The sequence below is a fragment of the Balaenoptera borealis genome (assembly GCF_965194805.1).
Source record: "Balaenoptera borealis genome assembly, chromosome: 8".
In the NCBI taxonomy this organism is placed as follows: Eukaryota; Metazoa; Chordata; class Mammalia; order Artiodactyla; family Balaenopteridae; genus Balaenoptera; species Balaenoptera borealis.
Genome location: NC_138865.1, coordinates 82,113,425 through 82,138,396, shown reverse-complemented (window position 1 = coordinate 82,138,396; position 24,972 = coordinate 82,113,425). Strand labels below are relative to the sequence as shown.

Here is a 24,972-nt window from a genome sequence, read left to right as displayed (position 1 = left end):
GGAAAAAGAAAGGTGTAAGCCTTAGGTGTCCCACAGGAATGCTCCCGACCTTAAGGGGCTCATGGGACCACGTGGCGCATGTGAGCAGCATCTTCCAGGCTTATCACGGAATGGGGGGGGAGGAGAGGGTTGGAAACAACGGATCTCACCAACCAGAACTAAATTCCTATAAGGTGGCATATCAGGTATTTAAGACAGATGCTAAAGAATAAATGCTGATTCTTTTATTTTTTTTTAAAGGCATGATGGCATATTTATTTGAAAATTTCAAGACAGGGTACAATGGCCAAGTAAAAACCTCACCTTGTGCTGTCAGCATGTTAGCCACAAGCCATATGTGGCTATGTAAAAATTTACATTAGTAAAATTAAAACTAAACTTTCCAAGTTGCACTATCCATGTTTCAAATACTTAATAAATGCTGATTCTTACTCAAAGAAACTTAGAAGGAAGGAAGGTAAGACCCATTTCTGTGATCATCAGAAAACTGGATGGTAAGAGTACAGTGACCGTTTCAGAAGGGGCGGGATTTACCCACTGAGACGTCCCATGGGAGAGGCAGGCTAGGCACTGCTGGGGAAGGAGGAGCAAGCACTGTTAGGGTCCCAACCTGCACTGAGGCCACTTCAGGAGTGTGAGGAGGCTAGGCTAAGTCTGGGAGGAAATGGAAAAGAACAAGGCACAGTGCAGCCAAGACCCCAAAAGGTGTCCTTTCTCTGGGATGATGTCATGGGCTGGGATGAGACAAGTGGCAGGGAGCAACCAATTCAAGGACTGGATGGCGGTTCTCCACCCTGGCTGCCATCACCAGCGTCAGAATCACCTGTGGAGCTTAAAAACAAAGCCCCACCTGGGCCCCACCCCAAAGCAATGAGGCAGCTTCCGTCAGAGGGGTGCGACTAGGCAATTTTAAAAGCCCCCAGGTGATTCTAATGTTGAGACCTACGGCATATTCAGAGAATCAGCTACTCCTGTGATCCGGAACTCCTAATCCACTAGACCCGCCTGCCAATTAGTGCCAGTCACCTCCAGCCCTTTCAGAGAGCACAATTAAACTAGCGGCAGTGACGGCAGCCCAGACTTTATCTCCCTGTGGCCGTTCTCCCCAGGAAGAACCACATTTAACTGTAAAAAACCATGTCTTTCAAAATCACAGTTTGGAGTTGAGAGAGAGAAAAACCACGACCACGACCATGTCACTAGATGAACCTAGATGCTCTACACATCTCTGAACGCCTGAACGTGGTGTTCCCACACACGGCTCTACAATGCTGACAAAGTGATGTATTTTGAGTGCCGTAATTAAAACAGTAATCTCAATAAAGTGCACATTATGAGATAATTGGCCATCCTCAGGTATTAAGCAAACTGTGGTAAAAGCCAAGGATACTCATCACTGAGGTCAATTACAACAATTGCTTATCTGAATTACATTATTGCTATTGTAAACCCCGCTTCATTTTTAAAAAACAATAAAAACTGATATAGCACACACTACAGGGAAATGACCTGAGAAGGGGTTCTTATTGCTCCTGTTGTTTGACTGCTGCAATGTTGCTCGGTCAATCGAGAATCCACATAATCAGCTTCTCAGCGCCTCCACTTACACCCTATCCCTTTAAAACAGGTATGCGTGTCCTCAGCTTTGCAGTCGTAGCTCATTAAGGAAATATGCCTGTGAGACATTGGAGAAGTGGCTCAGAAGGGCAACATATGGTTAACATAGAAGAAAATGGAGTGGCTCTAAATCAATGACAAAATTAGAGAGTACAAGAGAAAACCAAGTACCCATTTCTCTGTGAGTTGCATTTTCCCTCATCAACAGATTACAGAAGTCTTCACTGCCTTTTGCAGAAACTGAGTCTCTCAGTTCTGCCAGTTTATAGCTTGTGGGAAGAGATTTCACCCTCCACATGCCGCTGTCAGCTTGTCTAGATTAGTACTTGGGCTCAAGTAACCAGTAACCAACCATCAACCAGAAAAGAGTCAGGAAAAGCTTTGAAGACCAGAGGAGGGAAAACAGAATTTCTGACCTTCCTTCAGTTACTTGAAATGTGTTTGACAATTGAAGAGTATAAAACTTCTTTTTCGAGCTGTGATTAAACGTCAACACTTTGAAGTTTTATACAGTATTCTTCCCCAGTAATTAACTGCACTAATGAATTTAATCAGTAGGGAAGAATGCCGTATAAAACATCAAAGTCTCGATGTTTAGTGTCACCATCAGTTCAACTAAACAGTAATAAAGAAATCATTTCTTAAAGCACATTTATGCATGCTCAGCACTTCTATTTACAAGCTCAAATTGTATGATAGGAACATTTTTCAAAATATCCAAAGATGTTTATCCACAATGCAATCCAACTGCACTGACAGCAGCAACATACCATTTAATGCAGTGTAATTAAGTGGCTAAGAACGCCACATAAAGCACAGGAACTGAGACATTTAATCACAGTTATGAGGATGGTTATAAATCTACCATTACCGTGAGAGGAAGGAATGGGGGAAACCCAAGGCAAACAGCCACAAAAAGAACTATGTAACCTGAAGGCTAATGCTAATTATGCATTAGATAGTGGGTTTATCTTCAGTCTGAGAAAAAAAAAAAAGGGCCAAGCTATAAACAAGAACTGCAGACATCAGGCCCTTTCAGGCACTACCAGACAGCACCGAGTGTGTCCCTTGCCCTTTCCATCGGAACACAGTGTGCAGGGGTGGTAAAAATACTGGGAGCCAAGATCAGCGGTGGCCTTTTTGATGTGAGCTCATAGGTACAAACAGGCTCTCCTGAACGAGGCAGGAAAGCTCCCATCTTGAGCTGGGAGGGACCCGAGAAGTCAGCTAGTCCCCTGTTACTCAAGGTATGGTCCACTGTCCAGCAGCAGTGAGACCTCCTGAGAGCTTGTGAGAAATGCAGCATCTCAGGCCCACCCCACACCTACTGAATCAGAACCTGCATTTTAACCAATATCTGTGCTTTTTATGCTCATTACAAGTTTTGAGAAGCATCTGTCTACTTCAACCATCTCACTTATACAGGAAGAAACCTGAATCCCGAGGGCTGAAGTAACTCAGGCAAGCTAATACAGGGCAGATGATACTAGAAGATGATCTTCTGATTTTAATAAGAGGCACAGGAAATGATGCCTGCATACTGTGAAAACAAAACAAACCTGTATACAGGGCAGCAAGGCATCATCAATAAAAGAGGACACAAAAGGGGTCAAGGGAATGACAAAGGGGCTTGCTTCATTAGGTCTGACAGATCTGGATGGCTTTAAAACCTATATGACTTAGGCCAAGAATTCCATCAAACACGTATGAAGTGAAAACTTAAATTCTGTAAATAGGAAAGATGAAAAGGACATTAAAACGTGTAAAAACAAAACAAAACCCACAACCCAGAGAAGGAAAAGCTCTGAGGTCTCCACTTTATTTTTTTGAAGGGCGATGGAAAACAAGAGAGAAAATGTGGCATCTATGGGGACACCACATGTGACTGCAGAGGATGTGGACTGCACAAGTCCAGGGAGTATAAATCGCACTTCTGCACAACCATGCGTGGCCAGGCTAACCCAAGCCCACAGGGAAGTGAGAAGCATGGGCAGGCTTGTTGGATCACATAAGGTTGGATCCAAAGGTCAATTAGGATTCCAGAGGACGAAAAAAGGGGAACAAGAATGTAGGCTACATAAAAGCCACTGAAGCAATTTCATCAGAACTGTTAATCGTGTAACAAATGTCTCTCCCCCAATGAAATATGAGCCCTGGGAGGGCAGACATTTTTATCCTGTTCACCACTATATTCCCAGAGCCTAACTACTGTGCCTGTACTGGGCTAGCCACTGAATAACAAAATTTTAAAAACATTTAACAGATAAGTTTTGTGGCTTATTATATGTAGATTGGCACTGTATTTAGCATCATACAGCAATTACTAATGACACTGATGATGAAACAGAACTGACATAAATTTAACTCTTGGGAGCTACATTAGTTACCTAGGGCTGCCAAACAAATTCCCACAAACCAGGTGGCTTAAACAACGGAAACTTATTCTCTCACAGGTCTGGAGGCTGAAGTCTGAGATCAAGGTGTTGGCAGGGCCATGCTCCCTTTGAAGGCTCTAGGGAAGAATCCTTCCTTGCCTCTCCAGCTTCTGGTGGTTGCTGGCAATCCTTGGTATTGCTTGGTTTGTGGCAGCACAGCTCCAATCTCTGCTTCTGTCTTTACATGGCCTCTCTCTCTCTCAGTTTATGTACTTCCCTGGCCCCAATAATGATGACAACATCACTGAAGTGTCTCAGGAACTATTTCTTCTAGATGACCTTCCCACCACATCCATGTGGCTTCAGTGTTAAGGCAGAGGCACTGGCTTTTTTAAAGCTAGGATCTCCATACAAAAGTTCCCCCAACTCCCTTCTCATTTCTTTCAGAGTCCTGCCTCATCCCCACCTTTGGAAGTACTAAGGAATTCAACCTGTAGCACTTCTCCAGAGGAGTAATATTTATGATGCAAAATGATGAACCTGACCCTCCAAAACATTCTCTGACTCAAGACCTTGAATGAGTGAGGGCAGCAGCAGACAAGATGTGACAGACCCACAAAAACACATCTTATGCAGTGGATGGCCCCTTGAGACACAGGGCTACTGGGATGGGGATGAACTAAGAATACATGTACTTTTTAAAAAAAAAAAAAAAGTTTTTAAAAGGTTAGTGATATGCCTAAAAGATGTGACTGATACATACATTTCCTTAACTGTACATATCTGAAATCAATAAAAGTCTCCACCATGACGTTACTTCCAACTTGAAAATACCTTTTCGATAAGTAATAAGCAAACTCAAGACATTTTTAATTCAAGCCAAAGTAGCTAAAAAGCAGAAATCACACTCTCTTACATCCTAATATTCTGCCAAGTAGTTAAGTGTGATAACTGACATTCAGACATATGACCTTCTGTTCAATTCAAATGAGTTATCTTTAGATATTCTGTGACGACTCTTCTTTTGATTTAAGTACCTCGTAATACAATCCATCCTTCGCTTTGCTGTTGTTTAGGAAAGGCTTGAATGATCACCCTACAACAGTGTTCTGGCAAACACTCTTAAGTTATGTAATTCACCAGGTTCAAGTCTGCTGGTACAATCACATTCAAAGAAGATGGTTATAATACATTATCGTCCAGCTATACAATCCAAGTTGAATTTTCCTTGGCTGAATTCCTAACATTTTAATGCTGAAATTGATCTGTTTTAAAAACATCATGTGAAGGGTTTTTAAATACCATACATGCCCAAGCTCTTTATTTTAAATGCTTTAGAAATGAGCTTGCATAAACAGAAAAAAAAAATCTGCTCTTTAATCTAGCATTAACCATATTTTAAAGAACAACAGGCATGTTTTCAAACAAACTACTGCAGTATACAAATTACCCAGCAGAGATGAGGATAGCAATGCTTCTTATGTGGGTTTCGAGCCTAGAGAAAGCTGACATTTCATCAAAGTTGTCTTGGAAACAATATTCTTTGTATTATTTAAAACACAAGAGGTGCATATTTGCACGTGGGCTACTCCTTGCAAAACAGGCAGATCGTAAGGCTGCTATGGTTCTGGTACAGTGATGGGGAATGGGAGTGTGTAAGCGCTGAAATTATGCAAGGTGTTTTCAAGAACAGAGGACCACCAGCACTCACATGCCAGGTTACAATCTGGTTCCCACTTGGGCTGATTTTCCTTTACCTCTAAGACCATTGTGTAGACTGACTACAATAGTGGCCACAATTTTCACATGTCCCTGTAGCCACATTTGGTCATGTGACTTGCTTTGGCCAACAGTACAGTAGCAAACTCGATGCAAACAGAGGCTCTCTTGGACTCTGCTGCTGCCAAAAGAACAAGCCTTAGCCTGTCGGAGGGGTGGGTACAAGAGATACGTGGGGAAGAGCCAGATCGCCTGAGCTGAAGACATTCTAGACTACCCAGCCGACTGTAGACACATGAGCAAATTCAGCCAAGATCAGTCAAGCCCAGCTCAGGTAGGAGAACTCTCCCCAGCCCTGCAGCCAACACAAAGACTAATGAGATATAACAAATAGTTTTCACTTTATACCACTAAGTTTTGGAAGGTCTATTACACAGCAATTGCTAACTGATATAATCATTTAACTGAGTATATGCACTATAGGAAAATATGTCCCTTCCCCTTCTTAAGCTACCCATATTAGGAATACATGAAAATAATGTAAATTAAAAAGCAAACTCATTCCTTTCTGGTTCTCATCCTGATGACTTCTAATGCTTAAGAAATGAGTCGACATGTATAAACAGTAAACTATCATAAACTTGTTACTGCTTCACCAGCTCCACTAACATATTAAAAGTACTCTATAATTTTCAAATCATTTCTACTTATATCATCGTATCTGCCCTCCCCAAAACTTTGTTAGGATAGTATTAACACCACCATGTTAGCGATGAGAAAATAGAACTCGAGCGAGGTAAGTGACTACTTAAGGTCACACCGCTATAGAGAAATAAAGCTGGTATTAGAATACAGGACTTCTGACTCGAGACCTCAAATGATTTTCACTAGTACTCTAACCCAAAATAAGGAGGATATGACAAGGTCAGTGAGATTACTCACACTTTATCAATTCATGGAGTAAAAAGGCAAGATATAAAAAACTGTATATTGATGTAACTGAAATAATTTAGAAAAAAATAGAATGGCTCGCAGTTGGAATCCTAAGTTACACTGATATTCCAGTATTACATAATTTAGATATGGTTATTTTTACAATATCATATCTTTAAAAAGCAATAAATATTTTCCCAAGTCTATATTTTTGAAATCATTCTCGGTATTCAAATTATGTACAAAATTTTGTGAATCAAAGGAATTTTGAAGATAAAAGGACCAGAGAAATGATACCTTCATGAAATTAGTCAGGACAGGCACCATGGAAGCTCTGTAATTGGTTCTCTCCACATGTGAGTATTAAAACAACTCTCAACTTCATGTTTATTTATGCTTAGCTTAATTCTACATCTCATCTTCATCTAAATTTCCTCCTGAGGAGATTTTAAAAGGGGGATAAAAACCATCTTTAAAGGTTATCATTTCATGAACAAAAGTACCATGTCAGACCTAGAAGAACGACCATAGAGTCAGTAGATGCTTGAAGGGAGAATAGGGAAGAGAAGGAAAGAATTCTTCCTAAAGATAGGGAGAAGTAAATTGGGAGTTAAACTAATGGTCTATATCAAAGGTTAGTCAACTTTTTCTGGAAAGGGTTTGACAGCAATCGATTTATTTATTAGGCTTTGCAGGCCACATAAGGTGTCTACTGCATATTCTTTGTTTACAACCCTTTAAAATGTAAATACCAGTCTTAGCTCACAGGCCACACACACACACACACACACACACACACACACACACACACACACCCCAGGAAATGGATTTGGCCTGTGGGTGAAAGCTTGCCCACCCCTTCAGGTCTGGTCTATGTAACTGCAAGAGAATGTGCTGTATTCCCATACTTTTTATAATCTCAAGACTATCACCACAACAATCACATCAACTTTGCGGCGTTCTCTCCTCAGGGTGCACTCAACAGGAGCAGGAGAGGAGAGAGGAGGGTCTGCGTGGTGGGATGTGCAGCTCCACCTGCGAGGCAGTGCACCACTCTCAGACGCTGGAGCGTTTTAACCGTCATGACTTTACGAGCAAGAGAAAGGCCATAAGTCGTCATCTGATAAATTCAGTTATCAGTCGGCTCAGTTTCACGACTTAACTTGTGCCTAGGACACTGGACAAGAAATTGCTAGCTGACTGATTTGGCGGAGAATGGGCTAAAGTTGTCCCAACATTCTTCTCTCCCTTCCCTGATTTATTCTAGAGTGTAACAAATGACTACTGTAACAGAGGCACCCTGACAGGAATACAGGAATGTGCAAAGCTGAAAAGGACAAGGTCTTTGCCCTCAAAGCATTCTGTCCATGAAAAAGTCAGAGATAAGATAAGTACACAAGTTCCAAGGCTGCGCTTAGAGACTGCACGTCAGAAGATTCTTCGGGGCCAGATGTGCTTTGGAATTTAGTATTTTGGGAATTTGAGAAAGGCAGTAAGATACATTTACTGTAGCAGGGTCTGGGATAACACCCCATAATCAAACATTAGTATTTCCATAGTCAATTCTGTTGTTACCAAATGAGATACCAAAAAACAAACAAACAAAAAAAAACACCCCCAAAAGAAAAACTCACTTTATTTCCATAAATTTTTGGATTTCAGAGTAGTGGACAGGGGAATGTGGGCCTGCCTAATCTTACAAGAGTCTGAAAATTCATTATACCTTTCGCTCTTGTTTAAAATAAAGTTTTAACTTAAGAAAAACCACAGAATATGATGATTCCCCATCCAAACTAAGCAACTGCCAACTTCTGCTGCACTAGGATGGCCTCCTGTACAGCACCAGGTCTTTACAACAACAGGTTACCTGAGATGCAGGTGGGGTGAGTTCAAGCTAACCAAGATTTGACACTTAATAACATTTTCTTATACCACCCAAAAGTCATATAAAAATCAAATTTTAAAAATACATAAAATAATCCCTAGTAGGCAGTTAATGAATCCTTGGAAAGTATGTAGCATGACTTTCTTAATAAATTACCCATCAAATCACTAAATACCTGTGGCTATGTGGCTAGAAAAGGCAATATGCTTTTAGAAGGGCCACCTTAACATGGACATTACATCTTCAATTCCCAAGAGAACATGCTCCAACACCTGATAATATGAAAGCTAGAGATCTTCTTGTATATGTTCTATCACTTGGAGGAAAGAGTCTGTGCCCAATTGACCTTTGCTTCTGCTACAGCACGCTGTATGAAGCAAGCACTTTATCTAACAAATACCTAAAAATCTAACGAATATACAAAAGCTGTTTTCATTTGTACACCTCAACATGAAAAACAATAAAATGTTTATCCGATTGGCAGATGGAGAGTTCCTTTCACCACAGTGGATAAAGTGTACTTAAAGACTCATTCTAACTCATCAATACATAATTTTCCCCAGATTAAATCTGAATTTTTACATATAGACACACGCTTGGAGAGCTCCTGGTCCAACTACTTTGATGTTAATACTAAGTAAAAAAGCAGGTGAGGGACTTGTCCGAGGTCCTGCAGCTAGTAAGAGGAGAAGCTAGGATTAGAACAAGGTCTGCAGATGGTTTCCAATTCAAGTTTGTAATGGAATTCTGCTGATAAATAAGTATGTTTACCCAAGACAATGTATACAGATTAAAGCCTACATATTATTTTTGGCTTTACTATATTAGGCGCACAGAGTCAGGATTATAAGGAAACAAAGGTTCTAATCATCAAAGAGCCAGGTGCACACACATAAGTCGATGAAAGTGATCATCCCTGGACCCAAGCGTCCTGGATCCTTGGTAAGGCTGTGCATGATTTCTTCTCTGCCTCATTTTTCATGTGTCTCAGAATATAGTTCACATATTTCCTACTAATTTCTATAACAGACACAGGGACTGTATACTGTATAAAACAGTTCTCTAACTTGTATAACAATTGCATCCTCACTACTCGCTTTGCTCACAAGTTACTGATTCGATACTCACGTTTATACACAAATAGGAATTCAAAAGAGAAGTTTTACTAAGAGCACCCAGTTAGGTTAATCTTTCAGTAATCTTCCCTCTGAAATTTCTGAGTTTGGTAAATGTAAAGAACCTCTTACATTGCCCACTTCTGATTCTACAGGCAAAAGACCATCCACAATTGCACTACAACTATACAGGTGTGAAATTAATGACAAGCCTACAAAACTCAGAAGCAGGATAATTACAAGGATGCCTCATCTGTAAACTTCTGGGATAGTACAGGCTCCACGTAAATTTGTTTCCAGAAAAGAAAATAAAAAGTTAAATCTATCACTAGTTACATATAAATTCAAAATACAGAAGGGTCTTACAAAAAGCCTACTGAAGATATAACTATACGACAGGTTATCAGGACCTGTGATTAGCAATTGAAAAAGTTCCCACCATGTCATCTTGTCCCATGCTGTTATCACAGTCCAGTACTTACAGGTAATTAAAATGAACATCTTGAAGGAAAAGGAAAGGACACCCTAAAATGAGGAAAGGCATGGAAATAACATGGACCCAATGCTGGCCCACAACATGTGCTCCAGATGCTCTAGTGGTCTAACTACTACTATTATTTCCACTGTGGTTATTTTTCAAAAGATGCAACAAACTTAATTAATTCTAGGCACTACAGCTGTAGCATGCAAGCAGTGTTTTGAATTAGCCAGAATACCATTTTGAATACAAGATACCAGCGTTTACTGAGAACTGACTAGAAGCCAAGCACTCTGCAAGGCAGTTTACACACACTGTCTCATATAATCTTGTAATAACCCAATGATATGGATAATATTATTACTGTTGTTATTATTATTATGAAGAATCTAATTGGGAGAAAGTGAGTTAAACTTGCTAGTCTAAGAAAGACTCTTGATTTGAACCTAGATCTATCCAATTTCAAACCCACTCTCCTTCCATTATACCATTGTTTGACTCATGGCTGAAACCATCATTGTCACATGGATTTAGGGTGGGAAATGTACCTTCAAACATAGGAAGTAAATTAAAACACTGAACAAGTCGTTGATCTTCAAGTCTGAGGCAGCTCCAACGTTTCATTTAGAATACCTGAAGGTATAGGAGAATAACACCTAGCTCCAATAACACACTGAGGCTTCTGCACACTAAAGTACTGCTATTAAATATTAAATAAACAAAATACTTCATAGGGCGTATCATACAGTACACCATAAACTCTAGGTCCAGAAGAACCTGAGTGGTCACGCAATCTGATGAGAAACCTGAGGCGGAGAGAGAATAGAGGGCATGTCCAAGGTCAGATGATGGTGCCAGATCTCCTGAATCTGGTGCTCTTTCTACTGTACCCCTAGTTGGCTTTTCCCCCCTCCTTCTATATATTTTAATTTAAAAAATAATAAAAAACACTCAATGAGTTAGACTACTGACCCAAAATAGTTTCTGTGGTAACAAAAGCAATAATTTATTTACTTTTTTTGTTGTGTCCTTTGCTAGAAAGACCTTGGGGAGCAAAAACAGTGAAGAGTCCCATTGACTAGACTATCTAAGACAAACATCAGTGGCAATTAACAGACTATCAAATATGACAGTAGAATAAAATGAGCATAAAATAGTGTTCCCTTCCTGCCAGTCTACCAGGGCAATCTAGGGTTTAAGCATCTTGCATGATGCCTGTGATCCAATAAGATCAAAGTGGCTGGTACAGGAGTCTAAGATACCATCTCTCTCACCTCACTTTAGCTCTCTAATGTAAAGCTGAGAATTGTGTTTAAAAGAGAAGCAAATGACTAATCAGGATGGCACTGACATTGCTTAGTGAATGAAAGAGGGACCTTGAAAATGATCAAAGCCCCCAGTCACAAACAGCTGTTAATGACTATACACTCTGAATTTACAGGATAGCCTGATATCATGCCTTATTTTCATTTTAAATAAAAGTGCTTTGTTAAAGGTAGGATAAATGAGATTCAATTTCTATGTCTTAATTCTTTTCAAGTAGATTAACAAATCAGCACAAAAAATGTTTCTGTCAAACCATAGGCCTCAATTTGGTATTCTAAAAGATATGCAGCCCTCAACTTAAGTTTCAGGTTATCCTCAATAAATTGATATAGCACTGGAATCAAGCATTCATTCCTCTGTGATTCCCACCCAACTACCCCATCTGTTCTTTTCTAAAGGTATAAGGGGGGGAGGGGTAGCAGCAGAGGGAGGGAATGGAAGGACTGGAAAGGAAAACTCAGCACAGTCCAAATGGGCCTCTGAGTTATGAAACACAAGAGGTCCCTCCTCAACCCTTCCTAAAGTTCCAGAAGTCAGCTGATAAGAACAACAGCCAAAACACAGAAAGCATGAGCATTTGTTTGTTCATCAATTAAGGAAGAGCAGCAAGCATAAATAGACATAAACATTATAAATGATTACAGACACTTAAGTTAGAAAGTATTATCACTAAATGCAGTGATTATAAAAAAACAAACAGGGACTTCCCTGGTGGCGCAGTGGTTTAGAATCCGCTTGCCAGTGCAGGGGACATGGGTTCAATCCCTGGTCCCGGAAGATGCCACATGCCGCAGAGCAACTAAGCCCATGCACCACAACTACTGAGCTTGCACTCTAGAGCCGTGAGCCACAACTACTGACCCACGCGCCACAACTACTGCAGCGTGCGTGCCTAGAGCCCGTGCTCCGCAACATGAGAAGCCACCGCAATGAGAAGCCCGCGCACTGCAACGAAGGGCAGCTCCTGTTCTCCGCAACTAGAGAAAGCCCGCGTGCAGCAACGAAGACCCAACGCAGCCGTAGATAAATAAATTTATTAAAAAATAAATAAATAAAACAAAACAAAAAACCCCACTCTTGCTTCTCCATGAAATGATAATGGTATCAAACTATAAAACCCAAATTAGGGAATTCTGTTACTGTAAGAGTATTCTTATTAACCTCCAGCCAAGTGGATGAAGATGCAAGTTAAAGTCTTTGTCAGACTTCTCATCTGCATAAATATTAATCAATCAGACAACAGATTTTGAGTTGTAAGAGAAGGATACAACTGTTGGATATGAGAAATTTAACACAAAAACACACACAGGACTGTGTGATGACATTCCAAAATGCTGTGAAATAAAAATGGCCTCGAATCATCATTTTGAAGGTCCACAAAATGTGAAATATGAAAAACACACACCTCCCCCTGTGAAGAGCTTAGGACATATGACATGTGATAGGTAAGTCACACAAAGGAACACATCACAACAGCATTATTACAGATACACAAAATCAGCATCTACTGAGTTTGGATTTTTGTGGGTTTGACAGACAAGAAAGATAAGAAGCTCATGTACAATTTATTAAGTGTATTTCCTAAGTGGCAGACACTTTGCTGGGTCTCCTCATACATGACTCTCATCCTCACTCTTAAAACCCTACACCAAGTAAGGTACACATCCAGATGAACTTCACACTGACCCTAGGGTAGAGATGAAGAGGATGGGCTCTAGGGACTAACTTGGTTCTAATCAGCTCATCTGACAGATTACCTTCTGGGTGACCGTGGGCAAGTCATTTAGTCAACTGAGTCCCACATTCCTCAAGCTAACTTGGAGATACTAGTAAGCTCCACCTTAGTAAGAGGTTTTGATTAAACAGAAGGATGGCTATAAGGACCTGGCCAGCACAGAGTAAATGCATCCTCTGTGCTGATTATTTTTATTATTATTGTCCAAGATCACAAAGCTAAGCGGGTGGCACAGTTGTCTCTAGAACCCATGACGACAGTGGTTACAAAGTGCATGTTTTCACTCTATACTAAGCTGCCTTCTAGCGATTTTCATCAACGTCCAGAAAAGCAGCAGACCACCTCTCAATTCTTCTCTGGGGAGGGAAGCCTGAGGCATGTGTCATGCAAGAGGACTGCAGAAGGTGAGGGCAATTCAGAGGAAGATTCCAGGGTGCTGGGCCCAGGGACAGCCAGAGGCACGAGCCGCCAACCAGAACTGCCCAGTCTACAAAGCCATCCCTCTGAGGAAGGCAACACAGCCAGGATTGGAAGCAACTGTCAACCAGGGCTCAGAGGCAAACACTACTCACAGGCGACAATGGCCAATCACTATAAATTTTGAGCCTGTGGTTTTGGTCGCTGACAATAAGTAAAATGTAGATTATACTCGAATTTTAATTTTTTTTAGGGGAAAGTTATGCATGAAAAACTTTCTAGATATAAAAATAAGAGAAACTAAAATATGCAAAGTAGGGAATTAGACAGAAACATTTCATTTGGGGTGGATCCCTCCCACCTTAAAAGCAAATACTTCAGGGACTTCCCTGGTGGCGCAGTGGTTAAGAATCTGCCTGCCAATGCAGGGGACTCGGGTTCGAGCCCTGGTCCGGGAAGATCCCACATGCCGAGGAGCAACTAAGCCCGTGCACCACAACTACTGAGCCCGCACGCCTAGAGCCCGCGAGCCACAACTACTGAAGCCCGCGCACCTAGAGCCCGTGCTCCGCAATAAGAGAAGCCACCGCAATGAGAAGCCTGCGAACCGCGATGATGAGTAGCCCCCGATCTCTGCAACTAGAGAAAGTCCACGGGCAGCAACGAAGACCCAACGCAGCCAAAATAAATAAATAAATAAATAAACTTATAAAAAGAAAAATTTTTTAAAAATTAAAAAAAAGCAAATACTTCAATATGGACTTCTACAGAAAATAATTTGAAAAGGAAACAACACTTTAAAAATCATATAATATATTCCAAACGTAAACAAATATTTCTGAAATCACTTACTGCCAATCCACGTATATGGATTCTAGGAGGTTAAGTAAATCATGAAGGAAAAACCTCCAAGACTAACCCACATTATTTTGCCTTAATGAGATTGGGTTACATTCAATATTGTTTTAAGTAAGTGGGTTTTTGGTTGGGGTCTAGAAACTGTGTGGTTATAGGGATATTTTTGTTGTAGTGGTATTTGTTATAATCAGATTTGATTTGTACGTCTCCCAAAACAAATGTTGTGACAACCAGAAAAAAATTTCCAGATCTTAGGCCAAACAAAACTAGCTCTTTAAAACTTTCATTGCTTGTAGGATGCAAAGACTGTACAGTTCTCTCTGATATTTATTCTGAATATCAGTGATGTATCCTCTACATTTTTGAAAGCCAAAGGCACATAATTTATAGCAGCGTTTCTGAAACTGTGCCCTTTTCACTAGGTGCTGGCATTTAAGGCATGTTTTCACACATCTTGCAATGTTCTAAGACCACCCAAATTGATTGGAATTACATTTTTAAAGCATTTTTAATTGAGTCCCTGCCCTGAGAGTGCTCTGTACGCCCCCCTGCCCTCACTTGTTCTTGTTTCTGTAACAGAACTCTAACTGTGGCTGTAGAAACTTTCCACTTAATCTAGACCTTCTTTTTAGGGTTTTCTGAGCTAGAGAATTGTATATTCCTTTTCCTTAACTTTTAAATAAAATAAATCTCTACAAAGAAGCAGTTGGGGTTTAGTTTTGATAACCAGAGAAATGTGAGTTTCCAAACCTGAGCTAATATGCTCTCAAAGTGGCGTCTCAGGTAGGAGAAAGGAAAAAGAAACAAAGACTCGAGAATTCTCAAGCATAGCTGACCCCACAAAAGCTTCTTGTGCCTTCAGTGGAGATGTCACTTTTCTAAAAACAAAGGTTTGGTGATTGGTAAAAATGGGATGCCCCAAATAGAGCCCCTGTGGTTCTCAGGTCCTCTCTCTCAGAGAAACAGATCATCCAGGAAGATGGCTCTAACCCTCCAGATGAAGCAATTCTCAGAGAACAGTCATCTGCAAGACCCCTCAAAGGCTTTGCCAGACAGGCCCTGGCCCCCGCGGGGAGCTGCAATCCTACCTGCACAGGGGCCCTCACTGCCCAGTGCCCACGGGAAGCCTGGCGGTGCCAGCACTCTCCCCAGGAGGGCAAGCACCCCCCTACGCCCAGTGTGTTATCCTGCTTTCCAGAACTCTGGCCCTTCTTTCATTCCTATTAAGAAAATATGGAATTTGCTTGAACCCTGTTGGTACTGACTCTTCGATTAATCTGAATTTGCATTCTGGGCACCGTCTCCCCACAATGGGAGGGGTTTCTCATTTTTGTAAGCTCTGGAAGACAGCTTTGTGGCAGCACACTTATCACCCCAGAAAGCATAGGCCGTATGAAATCTTCCAGGTTGACACTTTTATAGAGAAACTGAGGCTAATCCCTCTACTGGAAACACAGCAAACAGGTAGCACTCTGAGAGAATACTTCTTTTGTCAACATTCACCTTCAGGAGAGCACGCTCAAACAGGGGTGGGGCACAGACCTCCGCCTGCCCCGCGGGACCCAGGCCTGCGTGCCCCCAGCACCCCAGATGTTGCAAGCGTCCTTTTCCCCTCAGATGCACCCCTGCCAAAGCCCAGACATACCAAGACTGACTTTCACCTCGTGAGACTGCTCTGTGAACTCAGCCCGAAGAGAAGGAGCTGCAAATAAGCAGTATTACCGTGCGGGGATGTATGCTCCTTCCCCAAACAGCCAACCTTACTGACAGGCATTAGGTGCATGAGTAGTAAAATAATGAAAAGCACCGAGAATCTCGGCTGTTCGACAAGCACCTGTTGGGTATATCCTTCTCCCCAAACAATGAGAGGAACGCCGGAATGGTGACGGTTTACGATCCTGGAGGGAGAAGTCCATTTTACAGATAATCTGACGTGAGAGTAAAAGAGGCTCCCTGCGAAGCGCAAGGTAAAGCGCGAGCCACGGTGCTCAGGCCACTCCTTTGGCACCCGTCAGGCTAGTTAGTCAGGCTACTCAGCAGCTTCTCCTACCAGCAGAAGCACACAGCCCAGCACAACAGGGGAATGCCTTTTAAAACCGGAATACGGGCTGACAGGAACCCACAAGGTTCTTCCTGTTTGGTCTCCAATTTCAACTATTATGAGTGGCAAGTGGTTTTGGCTGTAAAACATAAAAGCCACGTTTCTCAGCCGAGGTTGAACTATCTGGAATCACAAAATCCCCTTTGGACTTAAATATGTGCTCAGATCAGGTAAAGTTAATTCTCAACCATCTGCACGTACAAGATTCATTCTGTAGATTTTTTGCAGCAAAATTTTAATCCCAGAATAATTTCCCCCACAGCCTGGCACATTTCTAATTTGCTCCTTTCTGCTATCAGCCTGGTGTTTGCTTGTGGAATTCAAGTTAGTTTAAATATTAACCCCCCCAAGAATAAATGGAACCAAATTACTTTCAAATTATCCATACTGTACACTAAAAATATAGTAAGATTCATTGAGCACTTACTAAGTGCCAGGCACCTTTGAACATTTACCTTTACCACTCCCCCCTGACAGAAAACAGAACAGGAGGGACATAGCTTGCCCGGAGCCACAAAGCTGGTGAATGGCAAGAATGCAGGGTTTGAACCCAGGCCGCCTGACTCCAGAGCTTGAGTTTCTAACCGGCATCCCTGCACTGCCTTGCACCTGCCGGCTGGCTGGGGTTCACAGCGTGTCACGTGCACAGATATGGACAGGTCCCAACACCCACCAGCTTCCCAATATTGAGAAGTGTGGTTCAAACTGAGTGTACAAAGAGCCGCATTGAGTCACCCTTTACAAGGGTGTTAATTTTAGCTTTAAGAGCACAGCAAACATGAATACTGCTCCAGTAGTGAGTGGGAAAGGAGGAGGGAAGAGATTTGTCTGTAAAACCGGTCTCTTCCAAAATATGTTCACCCTTGTGGCCCTGGCCACGGCCTGAGGGGTGCAGCGGGCCGATCTATTTGTCTTGGCCTAAAGTGAATTTCTCTGGAACTCATTCCTTTCACTGGTAAGCCTTTTACTGTATTTTTGCCCAAAGTCTCTTATAATTTTGGATTCATGCTGAGTCAAGTCTGTGGAGTCTTAGTCTCTCTCACTTCTTCTTCTTGCTTGTTAACAATGAAAACTTCTTGCCTTACTGTCTTTCCACGTTTTCTAACTTGCATGATTTCCCCACCTCCTTCCTCCCTTGAAGACCAACCTCTGTCAGAAACATCACCTACTCGGTCACACAGATGCATTTATCCCCACTCAGTACAGTCTTTTCAGGGATTTCTTCCTTATGAACTTCAGATCTAGGTCCCTACACCTGATTGCCTAGTGATGAAATAAACAAAATACCACCCCAAGTTGCTGCCCGGGGAGCATTCGGATTGCAGTCCTTTTTAACCAATTTGCCCATGAAGTCACCCCCCCCCCACCTCCCAACTGATTACGAGTCTCTAGGACTAGAGATGCTGCAAAGATTAAAACAATCTAACATTCCCACTTTTAACATAAACTCAGTAAATTCCTATTCTTCTCCACTTTAATTCCTTAAGATTTGGTCATATGAGGTACTGGAACCAAAGAACAATTACATAAAGGTAGGTCTATTCTTTCTGTCACTGGTAGAGGAGGAGAGTCCGACAGATAATGTTGGAGAACAGAACACAATGAAGAGGAAGCACCCGCCGCCTCCCTGCCTTGACACCGGGTGAAGCAGTACCAACAAAAGAACATCTTATTGACGGCACCCAGAGTGCTCCGGACCAAAACTGGAGACCAAACACACAGACATGGCTTAACAGAACCACTCCAATACATTTTCAGTAAACTTTCCATTATCATATCACGGAAACACGTTGTCCCAAAGGGTATTTCAACTTCCTAAATACAGTTTCTGTTTATCCTTGCCCATGTTTTATAAACATTTTTCTGGCCCTTACTATGTATTCCAAATCCTTTACTTGCCAGGAAGGCAAATTCTGTGACAGTTATCCACCTCCTGCATTGTGGTAAGGTTTCTGGTTGGTGTTTTTAGACAACTCCCGGAGACGTATTCAGATGAATTCTTCAGAGGGACCTTTCTCCAAAGCCCACCCACCTCCACTAACCATCTGTGCACTGAAAACACACTCTGCAGCCTTTCAGTCAACACTCAAAAGAGAACGTTCACTCCGAGGCATTTTAAGGGGGGGGGGGAATATGCATACAACTCTCAGCCAAGAAGACCTTATATTCTGGTTTGCGATAGGGAAAATATATGCACAAATGAAGCCCGAGGAAGACCAAATGCAAAATGAAATCATCGTGCAGAAGGACAGTGGCTTCTCTGACACTCAATCATTTTCAGTCACACTATGTTGTCCAGTAACCTGCACTGATAATTTCTCATGAATAAAATGCCAGCATTATCATCTGCAGCTATGTTGTTGACATGCTTTTGCTATTTCACTAAAAATACCATTAATTTTCTGGCTTCACAACAGCTGAGCTACTCCCCATCTGAATATACAAAAGAGTATTTTGTTTAAACCAAATTAAAAGCGTTCCAGTAAATGACTTCCATTTTGCTAGCTATACTATTTTAGCATATACTGTTTTTCTTAATCCTCCCTACCTCAACGTCATGCCTGTCATCTCCCCAATCCAAAATACTTCCATTATTTAAAAAAAAATTTTTTTAAGCTGGGGAGGGGGAATCCAGAAACCATTTCTGTTATAGCATTCCTGGCCAGCAACACACCTGAAGGGCGTTAAGTACAGAGTGGCTTTTTTTTAAGATTACAAGACATGGTGGCCTCTTAATTCTCTCACCTCTTGTGAGCCAAGGTACATAAACAGCAAACGATTTTCCAGGTGCCTGTAAAGAAAACAGTTCTACACACACACACCACCTTCCATTTCCCATCCAGATAAGTTCTGACATCCCCCATTTAAGTCAGAATGAAAACCACTACTACTGCCAAGCCCTCCTGGCATCTCACCACTTTATTTGTTCCCATTTGTATCTAATGCTTTTGTCAACAGTTCAACAAAAGTCAAAGCAAACAACCCACTGCAAACACTGGGGGTAACAGCAACAAGCATGAATCCTTCACAATTATCCAGCCCAGCTGCTCCGAGCTCTCGTCAGGGCCGCTTTCATTTACAACAATGTCAACAAAAGGCTGAAACCCAATAACTAGATGGGTCAATACGGCCACTGTATACCCTCTGCAGGAGGAGACGCTGTGCTCCTCCTTCCCTGCTTCAGCAAACATGTAGAATAACTCAGTCAGATGGACAAGTGCTTGTCTAATCATTTGTTGTGTGAATTATTCAACGACTTTCCATGTAAACTACGAAACAGGGCTCTTCAAATATTTCTGTGGCACTTCCAGCTGTCCAACCATGGAAGCACATGAAAGGGACAAAAGCAGATGAAAACAGAAATCATGACCTAAGTTACTTCCAAGTGATAATCTTTGGTCTAAGAAAGCAGAGTCTTTACAAGTAATCCTTTTAGGTCTAACTTTGCTGGGCATTGTCACTACAGGCCCACGCTTGCTTCCCTGTGGCCCAGACAGGGGGTGGGGCCCAGACAGGGGGTGGGGCCCAGGGGAAAGCCCCTCGGCCATTCAGGGCAACCCATGATTACGGTGCTCCACTGTCTTTTACCTTCCTCAGCTTTAAAAGTTTCCCCCTGCCTTACTCATGCACTGCGAACAGGTACCATATGCATTTAGGATTTTTAATGGAGTATTTTAAAAGCATAGTTAGGCACGTGTTAACCACCCACAAAGCACAGTTTAAAAGTACAAAGCATGTAGTTAACCACCTACAAAGCATAGATTGTATTTGACAATGTCAATTTCCTGGCCTAATTTTGAATAAAATGTTGATGTTTATTTAACAAAGAATTACTTTGAGATGTAACAGTTCCAAATCCCCACTTCCCTTTCTTTCCTCTTAAATGTACAGGCTTGTGCAATCATATACAAACCAAACAGCTTGATAAGAGGGGCCTGACCTGGGGTCCGGGCCCCCATCCCGCAGAGCCCCTCCCTCAGGACGAGGGGACGTCCCCATCCACACCCTCTGCTTACCCGCCTCTAAACCATGAGCTGGGTACCAGGACCCTGAAATTTCCTGCCCAAAGGCTCACGGTCAGGGTCAACTCAGTCCTTTTTCCTGGAGCCTCCCAGAGGCAGACATAACTGTTGGTGTGGGCACACCTAGATGCGAGGAGGTCACTGGGGTGTAATGAAGCTTGACGTGAGAGCTGGGGCATCTACAAGAAAGTATGTGAAGGCCCATGTCGTCTAGCAATGAACTCCTAAGGAGCCTGAGAACTGTAAATTCAAACCTGGCCTTCCAGAAAATTATGAAGGTTATTTATTAACTGAATTTATAACTTTAAAATACTTAAACATATGGTAGGAGAGCCTCTATTTGTAATCTTTACCAGGCCCCACAAAGGCTAGGGGTTGGCCCAACAGGAAGGTATTGTGTACAGTTTTGGGAACCCCAACTTTTGAGACCACTCCTACCACCAACCGTTCCACTGCAATACTGTGTATAAGAAAATCACGTGAGAATTTTTTCCCATTTGTTTTTATAGATCCACATACCTACAACAGTAATGAAAGTATGATTTTATTTCTATAAGTATTTTAAAAACACAATAAGAGTTAAAAAGTTAAAAATAAAATTCAAGGATTATTCCCGTTTGCTGGGCCAGTACATACAGTAAGGATAAAATATCAGAATGCTGGAAACCTTTTCCTTTCTATATTATTTGTGTTCTCTTTCCTTTTCCAGCCTTCAAACATCCAGATTACAAAATTAATGCTTTTAACACACTTTGTCAAACACAGATGAAGGAAAGAGCAGAGATTCAAACTCATTCAAACTCTTTTCCTCTCCTCACTATAGCCAGCTTACTCACTGCCATTTATTACTGTGGAATTTTCACTTCTTACCATGAGTGTATAAGAATTTTTAGTTTGGGGCATAATGAATTGTGCTTGCAAAAAACAAATACTTGTCCAGGACACAAAAAACACAAGTTGAGAATTCTACTTCCTTCTAAAAGTCTTTAATATTCCCTGTAACTGTTGTATTTCTGAGGCTGCATTCAGGTAACAACTACAAAGTTGGTAACTTTAAAAAAGACTCTTGAAAGAAGAAAATTCCATCTGAATGGAAAAGAGGCTATTTACTGGGAGCAGCAACAGAAAACTTTTTTTTTTCCTCATTCAGAGAAACTACCTGAAAAGCAAGTGAGTGGGCTGAAACACCCAGAAGTCTGATGATAATATTTTAGCTCTGTGGTCCAACTGTTTCACTGATTCCTACAAAACAGAATCTGAATGAGAGTAAAAGGCACCATCAAGACTGGGAGGCTACAGAACGTTGCCACTGGCATTGCTGTTGGTTGCTAAAGGTTCCCTGTTTGCACGTATTTGCACGTCAGCCCTGGCAACTTCCCGGGAAGACTGCCTTCAGAAGCTAGTCCTCCAATCAGCATAGACTCGTTCTATATGCACATTTTAAGAGAATTCAGGACTAACTGGAAGCTCAGAGAAATGAAGGGGAACAATCCACTAATGTATTTTATTCCACTCAGAAGACATTATATCTCAGTTCCATACTTTAATAGGAAAACGATGTGAGGAAAGGGATTGCATCTCATCTTTACTATGCACCCCCAATGACGCAGTGCAGGCCTATTTGCCCTCCAGCTGCCAATCAATACCTACTGACTAACTTTAAATAGTTTATTCAAACTGCATTGCTCAATTTTCAAGTTCATCTATCAATACCAACAGGTTGCGAAGTCAGAAACCATTAAAATAATAATTTTTGCTCAGCTGTCTAACAGGAAATCAGGAAAATCTCTCAGCTACAGAGGTACAGCTGTGTCTTTTTAATGTGCAAAGGAAAATATACAAATTGACAAATAGTTCTTCCTACTTAAAAGCCCCTCAGTATTAGTGACAATCAAGCAAATCGAATGGACTAGCACAAAGCACAGAGTTTCGTCTTCATACATTTATTAACAAAATTTCTCACCCTACAGGTTAAACATAACAGACTACATCCAACGTGAGACATTTCATACGTAATATTCTTCTTTCCTCCCCAGGAAAGAGGGTCAACCCATAAGGGAGAAAGGAGGCTGAGAAAAAAGGGTAGAAGGAGAAAAAAGGAAGAGAAGGAAACTGAAAATGACAAGGGTGAGCAAATGATTTAACAAGGCAGCATCTGGCGCTGACAGGAGGAACGGGACACACACAGTACGTGGAGGGTACTGCAGGCTGAGGGAGGGGTGCCCGTCTGAAAATTGTGTTGGGGGCAAGAATTGAAGACAATCCCGTTCGGAGTGGGGGAGTAACTCCTAATCAAACAATTCCAAAGTATTGTTCCTGGATGTGTCTCCAGTTAGTCATAGCTTGCTCTCTTCTCCCAAGGGCAAAACTGTCACCAGCTCAGTTTAAAATTTCTCTAAATAAGGTCAGACTAGGTTACTACAAGATTTTCTTATCAAAACAGATTCCAGCCTAAGCTTCAGGAGTCTCATTCTGACTAGTCCAATACGCTTTGGTTATAATCCCTGGTGCAGGACTGGGGCTGGGGCAAAGGGTGTGGAATAACTCAGACACCTTTCAAGTCCTGATAACTGTGGTATAAACACAAGTGATTATTTCAATTTTCTCTAAAGATTATTTTTTCAGGGCAGCCCAATAAACCCAATAGTGCCCAGATTTACTAGGAAATTTTTTATTCATTTCCCCATGCACCAGAAAGTAAGCTAATAACGTCCCACTGAGAGTGCTGTCAAGCCAAATCCCTGCACTGCTGGATGCACCACCGGGATAAATCTCCCTTCACTTGCTGTTCCAGCATCCACTTGAGGGCTAGGTCCTGGGGACTGCTCCAGATTACCCCTCCACACACAGTGTCACAGGCACAAGCCCGAGTGGCCCAATCAGTGCCAAGAAAAGAACAAACCAAAAAAGATTAATTCACAGATGTTCATGCATTGCACATACACAGTGCCCCATGGTCCGTTGCTAGGGCAACGGGAGACCACCAGTGCGCGCTTTATTGGCTTTATGAAGTGTGTCTCGGGGACTATAGTCCGAGAAATGCTGCATAATAATAGTGTGGCTTTTCTGAAGCCTTGTTTTCAGTGTTTATCCACATTTAACCTTCTGAGTTTTATAAAGAGCATCGTTATGCATAGCCTTCAAACCCCCCACCGCCACCAAACTGCCTCAACTTCCTATCTAGAAACATTAAAATGCATCTCCTGGGGGTCCACTTTGGGAAGATCCATGTTAAAGTGCTCAACCAATTCCACTGGGGGGGTGGGGGGGGGGGGGAAGGCCTACAACCATTTAAAAGATCACTGTGTTAGTACAGTCGACCATATCAACCACTTCGGAACAGTAAAGAAGCTACAAAACCAGAACACACACACACATGCCCCTTATTTTCTGTGCATCAGGAGGAACCTTGCTTTTGACTATCAGGGGTCGGTTTTCACCAGACGGAAGAGCAGAACCAGCAAGCCTTACCAGGCCAAAGTCTCTCCCTATACGACAGAACGTTCTGTGATGACGGCTCTCTTCCACGCCTGCACTGGTAGGGCAGTTATGACAGCCAGCCACACGCAGCTACCGAGGACTTGAAGTGTGGCCGGTGCAACCGAGAAACTAGATTTTTAAATTTTATTTCATGTTAGCTATCTTAAATTTAATAGCTTCCTGTGGCTAGTGGCAACCATACTGGACAGCGCAGTTTTATTGGCTTACCAGACAACTACATACGTTTTGAAAAGTTCATAAAAACACTGTCTCTTCATGCTTTTAGTTTCTGCTTAATTCATAAAACTCTAACTCCGAGTAAATGTACACAGAACAGTATTCAGGACTGTGGCTGCCTCTCGCTGTGTGGTTCCTAACAGCCCCCGGTACTCGGTCTAATCAGCCTGTTTCTTTGTCCAACAGGCCCCGGGATGAAGAGTGACTTTCCTCCCTCCCCCACTCAGGGTGGGAGGTTAAAATCACAAATGTCACAACTCTCAGAGCAGTAGCACAGATCAAGTGTTAACCTAAAGGGAAGGGGTGGGTGAAGGGGAGAATACAGAATACAGGCTGGCGGGGGACGAGGGAGGATCTGGAATGAAGAGGAGAAAAATAAAGCCAGTGAATAGATCAATAGAAGCAACAGCTTACATTCAGATTCACAGGAGAAAGAACACACCGAGACAATCATTTCCTGGGAAAAGCTCAAGCCTAATGAGAATTTACTCTGCTCCTTTATGTGACAACCAGCCCTTTTGTGGCACGGGCTTCCTGACTGACAGGAACCCGGGGCCCCTTAATAGGATTTCCATATTATTTCCAACACCTGCCCAGAAGTTATTTGTTTACACTGAAGGAGGCAAGATTCTCAAATCAGACATCTGCTTCTAGTTCAGGCATATCTTAGGAAA

At 42.0% G+C, this 24,972-nt stretch overlaps 1 protein-coding gene across 9 annotated transcripts in view; it reads right to left on the bottom strand.

The window, feature by feature from the left end:
- The window catches only part of TLE4 (TLE family member 4, transcriptional corepressor), a 147,390-nt gene that overhangs the window by 40,496 nt on the left and 81,922 nt on the right, over positions 1–24,972 (bottom strand). The gene's annotated exons all lie outside the window — the stretch shown is intronic.